At 44.4% G+C, this 12,376-nt stretch overlaps 1 protein-coding gene across 4 annotated transcripts in view; it reads left to right on the top strand.

Annotated features, from left to right (window-relative positions):
• Positions 1-599: 599 nt before the first annotated feature.
• SEMA5B (semaphorin 5B) overlaps positions 600-12,376 on the top strand; it is a 269,780-nt gene continuing 258,003 nt past the window's right edge. For 3 of the 4 annotated variants that reach the window (XM_039700334.1, XM_039700361.1, XM_039700370.1), the window contains exon 1: positions 600-1,050. The gene's annotated coding sequence lies outside the window, so the exon portion shown is untranslated. The remainder of the gene's footprint in view (positions 1,051-12,376) is intronic. The other variant, XM_039700342.1, reaches the window with a different exon arrangement.

Here is a 12,376-nt window from a genome sequence, read left to right as displayed (position 1 = left end):
TCTTCCCTCCCCGGGTTCATCTTGACCCCACCAGCCTCCGGCAAACAAGGGGACATCGGGGAGACGTGGCCGCAGCCCCGGGCCCGAGTGCAGGGCTCAGTCACGGGCAGGGGGCTCCGCTCCGCGCCTCGCTCGGTGCCAGCCCCGGGCGGGCGGCGTGTCCGGGCCGCCGCTGCCGCGGGGGCTGCAAGGGAGCCCGGAGCCCCGCGGAGCCACTCCGAGCCCAGCGCGGCCGCTTCCCCGCGCCCCTCTCCCACCACAGCCACAGCAGCGCAGCCGGCCCTGCCCCTTCCAGCGGGGAGGGAAGAGGCTGGATTTAAACGCAAACATCGCTCCGCCGCTCGGTGAATTATTTTCGCTCTTGTCTGGTGCCTCACCTCCACCCTCAGCCCTCCCCACACCAGCGGCACTTGAACCTGCCCGCCTGAAAAGTGTGCCATCCCCCATCCCCGACCCCCTTCTCTCCGGGCCAGCCCCGCCGGCCCCCTCCGCAGGGTCTGGCCGGAGAGTGCCGCTGTGCTCCGCGGGACCCCCCATCGGCCTGGGGAGGCCGGCTGCGACCAGCGGGGAGGGCGGCGAGGGCGATTCGCTTGCTAGAGAAATGCCCTGTTGAACTTTGAATATATTAGTTGACATCAGTGCGAGTTGGGGCTGCCAGCCCCTAGCTCCCTCCTCCTTCCCTACCTCCTCCTCCTCCGCCTCCTTCTCCTCCTCCCCTCGGTCTCCGATGGAAAGAGTTGAAGCCGTGCTGATAGGAGCCGCTTGGAAGAGACAGCGGAGCGCCCGGGAGGACTTCGGTCCCAACTCCGGCCGCACCGCGGAGACGCTGCCCGCCGCCGCTCGCATGGCCCGCGGCGGCACTCCCTGAGCGCCGGGCTGGGCAGAGCCGCCGCTCCGCTCTCCTCCTCGCCCCGAGCCGAGCCCAGCCGCGCCGAGCCGAGCCCAGCCCCGCCGAGCCAAACCCAGCCGCGCCGCGGCTGCCCCCGCTCCTGCGGCAGCCGGAGCGCGATGTGCCGGTGAGCCCCGCTCCGGGAGCCCCGCGGCCACCCCGTAAGCGCAGCGCGGTGGCGGCCCGGGGGGCGGGCGGCGGGACGGGCCGGGGGCGCGCAAACTTCCCAACTTGGCGGGGTCGGGGGGGGAGCGGGCGGCGCTGGGAAGGGGATCCGGGGAGGTGGGAACCCCCGGGCTGCTGCGCGTCTCCGTCTCCCCCGGCGCAGCGCCCGGTGATGGGGGCCGGGGGCAACCTGCGGAGCGTGAGGTGTGTTTGTTCCCGGCGCTCGGCGCGCCGTCCCCCTGGCCGCCGGGGAGCCTAAGGGGCTTATTTTTGTCGCTGTGTTCGCAGTCCGGCAGCGCTGGAGAGCACGCTAGCTCGGAGGTGGCAGTGGAGGTGGGTTTTTTTCCTCCTCTCTCCGCCACCTTCCCAGTTCTTTCTAAACCAGCTGAGGGAGGCTGTGGCGGGAGCGAAGGGGTGCAGTGGTGGGAAGCAGGATAGGCTAGACGAAGGGATATCAATGATTTTTGTTTTTCAGATGGTAATTTGTCTTTGTGGTAGGGGTGGCCCATTAAATTTCAGCTCACGTCCAGATGGAGATCAAAAGCGAAGGGGAGAGGGAGAGGGAAGCGGAGAGCCTTTTGCCGCTCCTTAGATCCGCGCATTGTTAGAAACTTAAGGGGAGTATATGGGGGAGTAGGATTTCCAGAAACAACCTTTGTAGATCCAGCTCAAATATCCACACCAAAGTTGGGGAGCTGTATTTTCCAGCACTACCATCTGCTCCTGGTGCTGCCCAGGAGCACGCTTACTGTTAAGCCTCAGAAGAAACAAACAAAAGGTGTGCTTGCCAAGTCAGTCCTGAACCTGTCTCTTCACGGGCTTTTAGGTGGAGCATTAAGTATCGAGGAGCATCTATGTCCTAAAGGTTCACGGCCCTCTGTTGGCTCAGTTTAGACTCTTTGACAATTTCTTGTCCTTAAAAAAAGGTCTCCAAACATGGTAGATGCCAGGTCCCGTTTTGTCGTTTGGTTGGGGTTTTTTGTGGTTTTTTTTTTTCCCCTAATTTATTTATCTGGTTTTGGTTGGGGTTTACATTTTTTCCCCCACTTCTTTTATCTTAATACTATTTATGTATGGATATATCGGTTAGAAGCCACTATACTAAAGTTCCTTATTTTGTTGTGCAAATGCTCCCTCTCATTACAAAAAATGCTTCTTTTCCTAAATTGTAGTCTGAGCTGAAAGAGGTTTGATATCTTTACCTCTGGATGGGTTCAGTGGTAGGCTAAGACCCCAGGCTGACTGCGCTGTGGACAAAATAGAAGTTGTAATGGGCTTTGATTCTTACTTCTGCTTGAGATCACTAGAGATCCCAGGTGAGCCAAAGAAGAGGAGTGAGGGTAGCTGGAACAAACTACTCATACAGAAAACTACTGTTGTGATTATACATCTGATTTGTAAGCACCCAAGGTACAAAAGTGGTCATAACTGAAGACAAAGTGGATAAGAAAAATCCTGCTGCTACTTAACTGGATTTTTAACAGAGATTCAATTTTTAAACCAACACTTGAATCATCCATATCTTTCATCTTTCATCCTTTTGCACTAAAACTTTTCTGATTGGATTGAGACTTGGCACTAGGCAATAGTGGGGAATCTCTGTGTTTTATGTTATGCTTTTTGCATTTTCAGTGAAGTCTAGGCACATTGCTATGTTTTTCTCTCTATCTTTTTTTCTTTCTTTAAAGAGGCCAAGTTTTTGTCCTCCCCTGCCAGGGACACACTAATCCTGAAGTCATGGGGAGAGAGATATCCCACCCTTCGGAATATAGATATTTGCTTTGTTCATCCCCCCCAGCCTGTTAGGCTGATGGAATTGGCAGTGGCTGCCCTCTGTGACCTCCCTCCCTTCCTGCAAAAAGCTGGGGCAACCAGGGAGGAGAAAATATGCAAACTCCAGCAAGTGAAAAAGCACAACTCAGAGGACAAAAGGCTTGAACAGAGAGATGTGGGGGATGAGGTTCTGCACAGAAAATGACTTTTAGCAAACTGGCCTTGATCAGTTCACATTGACAGGAAACAGTGGCATGGGGATGGGTTCAGCAGGAACGTGGGTAGCCCAAGAGAAGCTCGATACAAGTGGTGCCATGGAATTTTAGTTGCTTTGCAGTAAGATTAAAAAAGTTCCCAGACAGAAGGGCTTTGGTCATCCACTGTGATTGCCCTGTATTCCCCAGGCCGACAGCTGACTTCGGGGAACATACCCCCAGACTATAAACTCTTCTTCTTACCTTGTAGTCGGTTGTAAAAGCGCTGCTTGACTTGAGCTGACACATGATAGGGCCCCGTAAGAGGGAAAGTTCCTGGGGAGCAGGCACTCTCTGTTATTAAACATGGCTCAAACAATAGATTTCTATTTTAGTCAGCACGAATAATCATGCGAACAGACATAGCAGGGTTAAATAAGACCATCTGCATGGATATATCTTCCTGAAAACAAATAGATGCCGGGCAAAGTTTCAGTGTGCAGCCGGGGCTGTTGCCTCGCTGTTCGGCAAAAGGGGGCAGTATCCAACAGTGCCAGCGAGCGATCTGCCGCTGCCGCCTCCCTGACTCGAGCGCTGGCTGGTGCATGCTCTGTCAACTGGGATCTGGGAATTTAGGGTGTTATCCGGTAGCCGATATTCAGGTGGTTCCTTTTAAAGACATCGGAGAGGTTAATTGACTGTCTAAATGATGCAAGACCAAATAATTGTTTGACTTTGTTGTTGCATCACTTCCATATGCTGGTGAACGACTGGAAATTAAGGACAAGGCTGTGTGATTGCAAAGCTAGTTTTGTTCACACTTAGTAGGCTGACAGCAGTAGCCTTACCCTGTTTTTATTGTACTGTTTTTAGGGAAAACATGGTGAAGCCCTAGCTTTGGAGTGCTGCCGGTACAAATGCCCTCCAAGGAATTATCATCACTGTTTTCCGTAGTGAGAAAACCAAACAATTTCTTCTCTAAATGTAACTTTCTTTGAGAACTCGTTTGTTTCTGGCCTAGAGAAATATATTGATCCATCTCATAAAATATTGGTTTTAGAACGCATTTAAAAGCCTTTTCACCTTTAATTTATCTATATGCCTGCATTATTAGATTAGCATTTCTTAGTTCATTTTTTACTAGAAGCCATGGGCAATTTTACTGAGGGTTTGTCATTGGAAAGCCACGCACTGGACTCCAGCTTTGTTAGGTCTCCTAAGTGCTGCTCACTGCCTTCATGACAAGAGCTGCAGCAGCAGGTGCAGACTGGCCCCAAGAGAAGGGACGTGCTGAGGAGTGGGAGTCAGTCACTGCAGCAGCAGGTGCAGACTGGCCCCAAGAGAGGGGACATGGGAGTCAGTCACTAATGTGAAGGTGTTCCACTGCTGGGGTAGTGCCGAGATTCAGAGTTTAGGTGATGTCCAGTGTGAAGGCCTCAACTGGATTTGCCTTGCTGGAGATCATGCCCACAAGATCATTTCTGGTATAAAGCTGAAAAAGGGGAATTTAATTACCTGCAGAGAGTGGTGGAGACAATTCAGAATGGTTCTCTAGGGGTAAAATTCATCAGTGTTTGTTGTGTAGCAGCTGTGTAAGTACCAAATCACATTGGAATCACAAAGTCAGTCTTAAGTGATGGACTTACCTTTTACAGACTGAATACTGTGAAGGTGAACTGCCACAATTTTGGGTTGGATTCTTGCGATTTAGTCCAGGAGAACAAACCATGGCGTATTGCACTATCCCTGCTGTGCCTTGAAATGGGCTGTGTCCGAGCATTGTTGCTCTTTGTTATTGTTTTGTTACTTAAGGAAACAAAAATCGACTCAATGAAGGCACTGTGTCAGTTTTATTGTAGGGATTGTTTCTCTTGCTTTTAGACTGCTGACTTGTCCAGTGTGCCCAATATCAGGAACCATCCCATCTCTGTCCATGGTGGCAATTTGCATTAGTTTCAGTGGGAGCCGAGTGTGAGACTTTGACAGCTCTTTGAGCCTGCAAATGTGTGGACAGTGCTTTGCTTGCTGGAGATTATTCTTCAAGCACAGTTAACCTCAGTATTTATTTCCCCGCTGTTCTCATTGTTGTCCAAAAAAAATTTACTGCATGACAGCCGTTATTTCTTACCCCAGGCTCAAACCATATGAGTAAAGTGCAGTAGAGCTCTGACTGCACAACTGTGACTTTCAGCACGCAGGGTCTCCTTGACTACAGCTCCACGACTCCCAAAGTTACCACTCCTTCAGAACTCGTATAAAGCACCGTTTTTTAAGGTCCACAAAAATCACTTGAGGTGATTTTTTGGAGATGAGTTTATCAGTAGCAATAGTCCGGAAATATTACTGTTATCAAAAATGTATCTACAAACCAAGTGAGTTTGTTTTGTTTCTAAATGTAATAACTCAGGGAGGTAATTTGCATGTGAAGGATGTTACCAAGTTACAAAGTATGACTCTGAATTGGTGGCAGGGCTATTCATGTGCTTGTAATTAAATATGTACCAAAGCACTGTGGTGGTTAAAGACTGGTGTGTCTTTATTTACTTTTTAGTGAGCTCTAAATCAGACAATAAGTAAACATGCTGTTTACTGGTTTTAATCCCCAAATCAGTTGTGAACACCTGTAGAGTTTATAAATCATATGTGTAATTTCATTGGTGTCATTTGTGGAGAGAGCACAGAATATTTTCTTCCCAGAAGCTGCTGTGAAGGAGCTGGATCTTACAAGGTGCTGTGTGTTCCTCATTGTTGTTAACGCGTCTCCGGGAAACAGCACCCAGTGCAACCAGACCCTGATGAACACAAACTGCAGCAGTGTCTGACCTCTGTGGCTTTGTTGAGCAGGCAAAATTCTTATGGGTTTGTTAGTCTAGATAACATACTCCCTATTAGGCTGTTGCTGCAAGTTAAATAAATGGCAGAGTGCCGGTTTCAAAGGTTTGACTTTAGCCATGATGCAGCAGCACGTGACCAGCTGGGACATAGCCACCTGCAGAGAAGAACCTCAGTCATAAGTTTTATTTCTGTCAAATATTGTGCTGCACACAAAAGTTTCATCATAACTTCAGACCCATGAGGCAAACCCATTCTGTAACTGGGAATATTATGTGAGCATCTGGTGATGCAGAATGGATCTTCCAGTAGCCTTGAAGCCTCTCTGCTATGGAGGATGTACCCTGATGCCAAATAGTCTTAGATGTTAAGCAGAGATGCCACTTGCAGTCCTGCAGAGCAGTCCAGCTGTCCTGCATAGGTGATCTCTAAGCCATTTCCTTTGAGGGTTTGTAGCTTTGGAAGTTTGTGTATTTTGCAGATTGTTTGTGCTATAGTCTTCAAAAACTGTTAGCTTTTAAGACAACCAGATGGCTTTAACAAAATATATTTGCTGGCACCTGGAACAGGTGGATCTGGAATCAATTTAAGCAATGTAATTTTTTCCACACCCTTTTTGGAATAATTTTATACCCTGGAGCCACCTAAGGTGCTTATTATGTAGCCAATAGGGAGCAGCTTCTGTCTGACTACATAAGATTTTACACATCTTTTATAGCTAATGCCTAGATTGAAATGCAAAATTTAGTGCTGGGAGTGCATGTGAATTTTTGAAACTCCCTGGAGAAAATGTGGGTGCATGTATCAGTGAATGAATTATGCTTCTCCACAGACAGAGAGTACTTTTTTTTTAGTGGTAACAAATGTCCTGTGTTCAGTGTTTGTCATTTTAAAAGCAGTAGTTGTCCTTTCATGTGCAAACCTTGTGCAAACCTTGTGCAGGTTACTGATGTAGAGTGAAAATGAAAAAATAGCTTCAAATTTATTTGAAAGGATAACAGAATGAAAATTTCTTATGTGGTATGAAATTGTCCTGACTCAGAGATTAAATTGGTGGTTCCAAAATATGGCTGTGACAGTTATGACTAGTTTTGTGGGAAAGAGGCAGATCCTGCCTGTTTTCTCAAAGTGCAGAAAACAAACTTCCATGAGACTTTGGCCACATCCTCATTCTTGCAGCAGATTCAGGGACAATGAGTTTACCCAGATGTGTGGATTCACAGTAACTTCAAAGGGGTTTTGAGTGGGTGCTGTGGAACCATCTGCACAACTCAGAGTAGGATTGGGAACTAAATCTGGGAATACTTTGGCTCTTAAGGGAAGAGGAGTTTGACTACAGATGGCCTGTTGGGCAGGTTTAATTGCTTTGCTGTGTTGCTTGGCCACGTGGAAGTTGTTTAGCCTGCTGTTTCAGCTAAAGGTTGCTTATTTTTCTCCCATGGTGCTGATTTACAGCACATCAAAGATAGGAGGAAAAAATAAGGCAAGAAAGGAAAGGGTAGGAAGTTTGCTCTGGATAACTCAGTTTGACAGGATAATATAGTAAATTCAAGAATGCAGAAGGATATGGTTTAGGGGCCAGTATATATATATATATAACACATGGAAGGAAAACTCGGCTAGGTCTCAGAAGTTTGTTAGAGTGATTACAGATCCCCCTGCCCTGCCTCATGTTTCTTTCTCTGCTCTCTCTTGCTAGTTGAAGAAGATTGTTTGCCAGGAGGAGATTTTCAAACACATGGTTTGGACAGGGCAATCAGTCTATATTTATAAAACACTTAATATTTCACTCTCTGACCTTTTTGGGGTCCATTCCACATATGAAGGGCATTTTCATTAGAAACACAAAGCTGAGACTCAGTTTCTGCCTGTGTCCAATGTGTTCCTCCAGTCCAAAAGAACTTAGCTTTTAGTTGTAATTGCAGCTTGTAACCACCTACTTAAAATAAAAGACAACAGGGGGAAGAATATCATTAGTGGCTTGTGGTAGGATAAAGACACATACTTGTTCAACATGAGCAAAATAGGAATGCACTGTAACCATGTGCTATTCTAATACTGACAAAGGATGAGGTAAGGTAACACGTAATATGAAAAATTTCACAGTTCCTGCTTTGTGAGGATAATCAAGTGATATAATAGTACAACTTAACCTTATTTCCATTTTAACATCCATGCTCAGCAGTCAGAAGTAATAATCATCAGGAACAGAAAGTGAGGCATAAAAGGACTGTGGCCTGGAGAATTTTGTGCTCATCTGTTAAAGGTATAATGAATAATGATGCAGATGAGCACCAGGTAGGGTTGCCAGTGACTGAAATCTGTAGAAATTAAACTTTGAGGTCTGTGAAAAGCTGGTCTTATGTGACTTGCTCAAGGTCATAGAGTGTGTTAGTGGCAGAGGCAAGGTTACAAGCCCTGAAAACAGTTATTCAATTACTTAATTCTATAAGTGTAGTTAAATCCTATGAAAGAAATGTTTCATCTCGTTGCTTTCCTGCCTCAAAGCCCTAAACTTGTGCCTTACAAGACTATGCATTTATCTCCATTCTCAACATTGCCAGTACATAACTTTATTGTGCAAATCTTTTACACAACTAAACAGTTCAGTGTAAGTTAGTGTGACTGTGGTTCAAGAAAATAAGTACCCTGCTTGCATGGGCACTATCAGTCCAACATTTTCAAGATGAGCTAGGGATTATTCCTGTGTTTTGCATTTTTATATGCATACCAGACATACATCTATGCAGGTGGAAATAAAACAAAAACAAGTGATTAACATCTTTAAAATTTAACATTTCCCCCCCTTAACCAACAGAAATTGCTCCCAAGAGAGTAATTTACTAGATACATTCTGTATTTGTCTAGGACTGTACATCAGTAATACAAACCATGATTTTGCTAACGCTATGTGCTCCCTCTAATGAGTCTTTGAAATATTAAACCAGCTTATATTTGGAATGAGTTTTGCACACTTCCTTGTCTATGGTAGCTTTGCAAATCCAGGCTTCACTGTTTTGCCTCAGAGAATTATGAGTTTATTATACTCCTGGAATGCTAATAGCACTTCATTTTCTCCCTAAATTTCTTCTTCATATTTATTTATTGATTCTTCATTTGAGCACAGTTTCACAGATAATGATACTACTGAGAATAGCTGGTGTGAGTTAATTTTAAGAAGGCTGAAGTTACAATGCCATCCTTTTTTGCCAAAAATTTCTCTGCAAAGTTCATACGCTAAGGCATCCAAAAAGCTAAATTAGTTAAGATGACTGGATAAGATTACTGCCAGTGCTATATTTCATTCCTGGTTTCATCAAAACAAAGCACATCAAGGCTGACAAGTCTAAATTTAATTTTGCATTGGAAACTCATGGGCAGACTTGAGGGCAATGTGCTTTCAGCAAGCAGTCTTTGGTTATTTGGTCTTTATTCAAATGGAGTTCATTGACCTGTGAGAACACACACATGAACAGGGTTTTTAGCATTTTACCCTTTAGTTTACATTTTATTTTTGATTCCTGGGGTTCTTCCTCATCCGGTTCCTCCTCCCACAGTGATGGACTACAGAAAGGTGCTTCCAGCCATTTTTTCTGCCTTCCCTGAAGGCACAGTACATCCCCAAGCCAATTCATGTTCAAGCTGGACAATTGTTCTAAACAAACATCCAATTTTGATTTAAATATTTATGAAGGAAGATAACATCCTGCAATTCTTGGTTAAGTGTTTAAAATTTAGCAACTCTTTCAATTTTGTTGCCCCTTAGTTGCTAGGTTCTTGGCCCTACTATGCTCTTATCCAAAGAGCATCACTTTTTCTTGCTGTGGGAGTACTTTGATCTGCAGTCAAATAATCTCTAATTTTTTCTGTGATATTTCAGTATGATACTGGATTTTCCAATGTTTTTTCAATCCTTATTGCTTGATGGCTTTTCTCTGAACTTTCTAAGGATGCTACTGGCCAGAGACAGTAGAACTGACAGCTACAAAGATTTGGGAGAACTGAAACAGCAGAGGTTGTACAGAAGAACTGAGCAGATAGACAGCAAGACATAAGGAGTGCAAAGTTGGACTGCATAAGAAAAGGATAGTGGTGTAGGAATCTCTTGGCATGAGGAGCCTGGTGTGTTACATGCCTGGTGAAGAACTGGAGTGGCTGCAGTGGTTAAAGGCAACAGCAGGTTTTTACTGGCAGAGGAGGATGGCTTGGAGCTGGTTGGGATTGCAGCAGCAGCACCGCTTGTAAATCAGAGCAGTGTTGGATCAGGGGAACTCTCTGCAGGGAAATGTCAAAACATCTGTCTGCACTTTGCCTGGCCATAACCAGACTCTCATTCAGGAGCACTGCAATGCAGGCAAGGTGAAAAGAGACACTTTAACTGAGGGCAGAGTTCAGGCAAAATTTCTGGTGAGGAAGACATTGCATTCTTGCAAGTGTAAGATCTGAGCCTGCAGAATCAAACTCACTTTTGCAATCTGTACAAATTCAGTGTGATACTAATTTCAATGAAATGACCTGTGAATGAGAGTTTACTGGCCTGAGTTCTTGATTGCTAACACAAGGCAAATGGTTAAATTATTTGCAAAAGTTATGGTAGTATCAGATTGGGTTGCACTAACCTTAACTGTGATACCTGCGGTTAGAGAGGACTAGAATCTTCCCATAAGTACTACAATTTCTGTTTTTAGTTTGGAAAGATATTATCATTTAATGAAAACCCTTTGTTTTCTGGCAGCCTACTCTGCTATCTGTTTTCAAAGCTCTCAGAGGGCTTGGATGTCCATGAAAAGTTCAAGAGCCCAATTCTACTCACAGATGGATGAGTGCAGCCTCAGTGAAGAGCTGCGGCTGTGCTTGGCTGAGGACTGTAATGCGAGCCCAAAAAATCAAAGACGAGTTTGTACCTATGGAACCAGATTGCATAGGGATGGTATTGGTCTGGAGGCACTCTCCAAAATGAGGTCTGCCAGATTATGCTGTTGCAAAACCCAGCACCAAGTCAGGCAGTTTTAGTTTTAATTAAAACAAAAATATGAAACAACATGATCTCTATTTCTGCTGAATTTTAGGCTTCCGCATGTTTGAGCATAAGATGCAGAAGTAATTGATTAGAAACAGAAGTAAAATAATGAGGCTTGCTTTTCTTTTTCCTTTCCCAAACTGTTTCAACTGAGGAAAGAAAGAAAACAAACTTCTGAAGAGTTAACTTGAGACAAGCAAGACTTCTTCACAAATAGACCAAATGAACTACTGAAGTTCTTCAGTGAAGTTATCACAACAGCCTTGAGCCAGTAGGATTATTTCCATGGCAGACTTCTACCTGATAGAAACAGGGATTTAAAGTAGTAGTTTAAGGAATTGGAAATAATCTAATACATGTACTTCTAATTGTCTAAGATACTTGTTGAAGAGGCAGGAGCCTGACCTTGCAGCAAGGGACATCAGTAGGAAAAGTTCAATTTTTGTAAGTTAAAATTTGATTTTTCATCTTAAAAAAACCCAAAAAGTTCACATTTTGCAGTTCTTATCCAATGAATATTTGGTTTTAAATTGGCATACTACCTGAGTCAGAGCCGCAGGAGATGGCCCCACGTTTTCAACCTGACAGTGCCTCTTTAAAATGCAGTGGTATAATTTAGGATCTTATTTGTTTTGAATATATTTGGTTTTAAATTGGCATACTACCTGAGTCAGAGCCGCAGGAGATGGCCCCACGTTTTCAACCTGACAGTGCCTCTTTAAAATGCAGTGGTATAATTTAGGAGTCTCTTATTTGTTTTGAATGGCAGAACTTACATGTCTGTCAGTCACAAAGACTTGATAGACATGATTAGAAGGCAGGAGATCAGGAAATGTGTGCTTACCACAGCCAGCTCTCCCCAGTGAAGAAGTGAGTGGCTTGGTAGCATATTTACAATTTAGGTGTAACTGAAAGCTTTTTTAAAGCTGTGCTTTGTAGACTGCATTGAAATAGTGTTTTCTATTATGACCAGTTTCTGGAACAGATTATCATGATTGTAGGAAGCACTTCAAAGCAGATTGATGTAGGAAGATCTTTCACCAAAAACTTCAGCTTCTCTGTAAAACAGAAATCTACAAATGTGTCTGCAGTCTGGGTTGTTTCAGCTACAACAGCATTTATTTGATACAAATGGTCTGCTCTTAATTTCCGAAGTACTACAAAGCTCTTTTTATTTTGCTGGCCCCTCCATTTCACAGTGGAGTTCAAAGGTTGTGTTTCCTTTTTCCATATCCTTCTAAATTTCTGTTTGGTATTTTTTAAAGGCTAAGATTTGAAGATTGTAATGAAATACTGAGCTGCATCTGATAAAGTCAAATACTAATTTAATATATTGGTGGCCAAACTTTCATAGAACTGACTGTAACACATTGTGTAGTCCATTCCCCCAGCTCAAACAGCATCAACCAAACCTCCACCATTTAGGGGAACACATGCTCAGCTGAACCAAACCATGGTAGGAACTGGAAATGCCCTTAAAATGTATTAATTTCTGAATTTTCA

The sequence above is a fragment of the Passer montanus genome, unplaced genomic scaffold (genome assembly GCF_014805655.1).
Source record: "Passer montanus isolate IOZ18808 unplaced genomic scaffold, ASM1480565v1 scaffold1, whole genome shotgun sequence".
Taxonomy (NCBI): Eukaryota; Metazoa; Chordata; class Aves; order Passeriformes; family Passeridae; genus Passer; species Passer montanus.
Note: the sequence above shows the minus strand (reverse complement) of the source record. Positions and strands in the feature narration are given on the sequence as shown.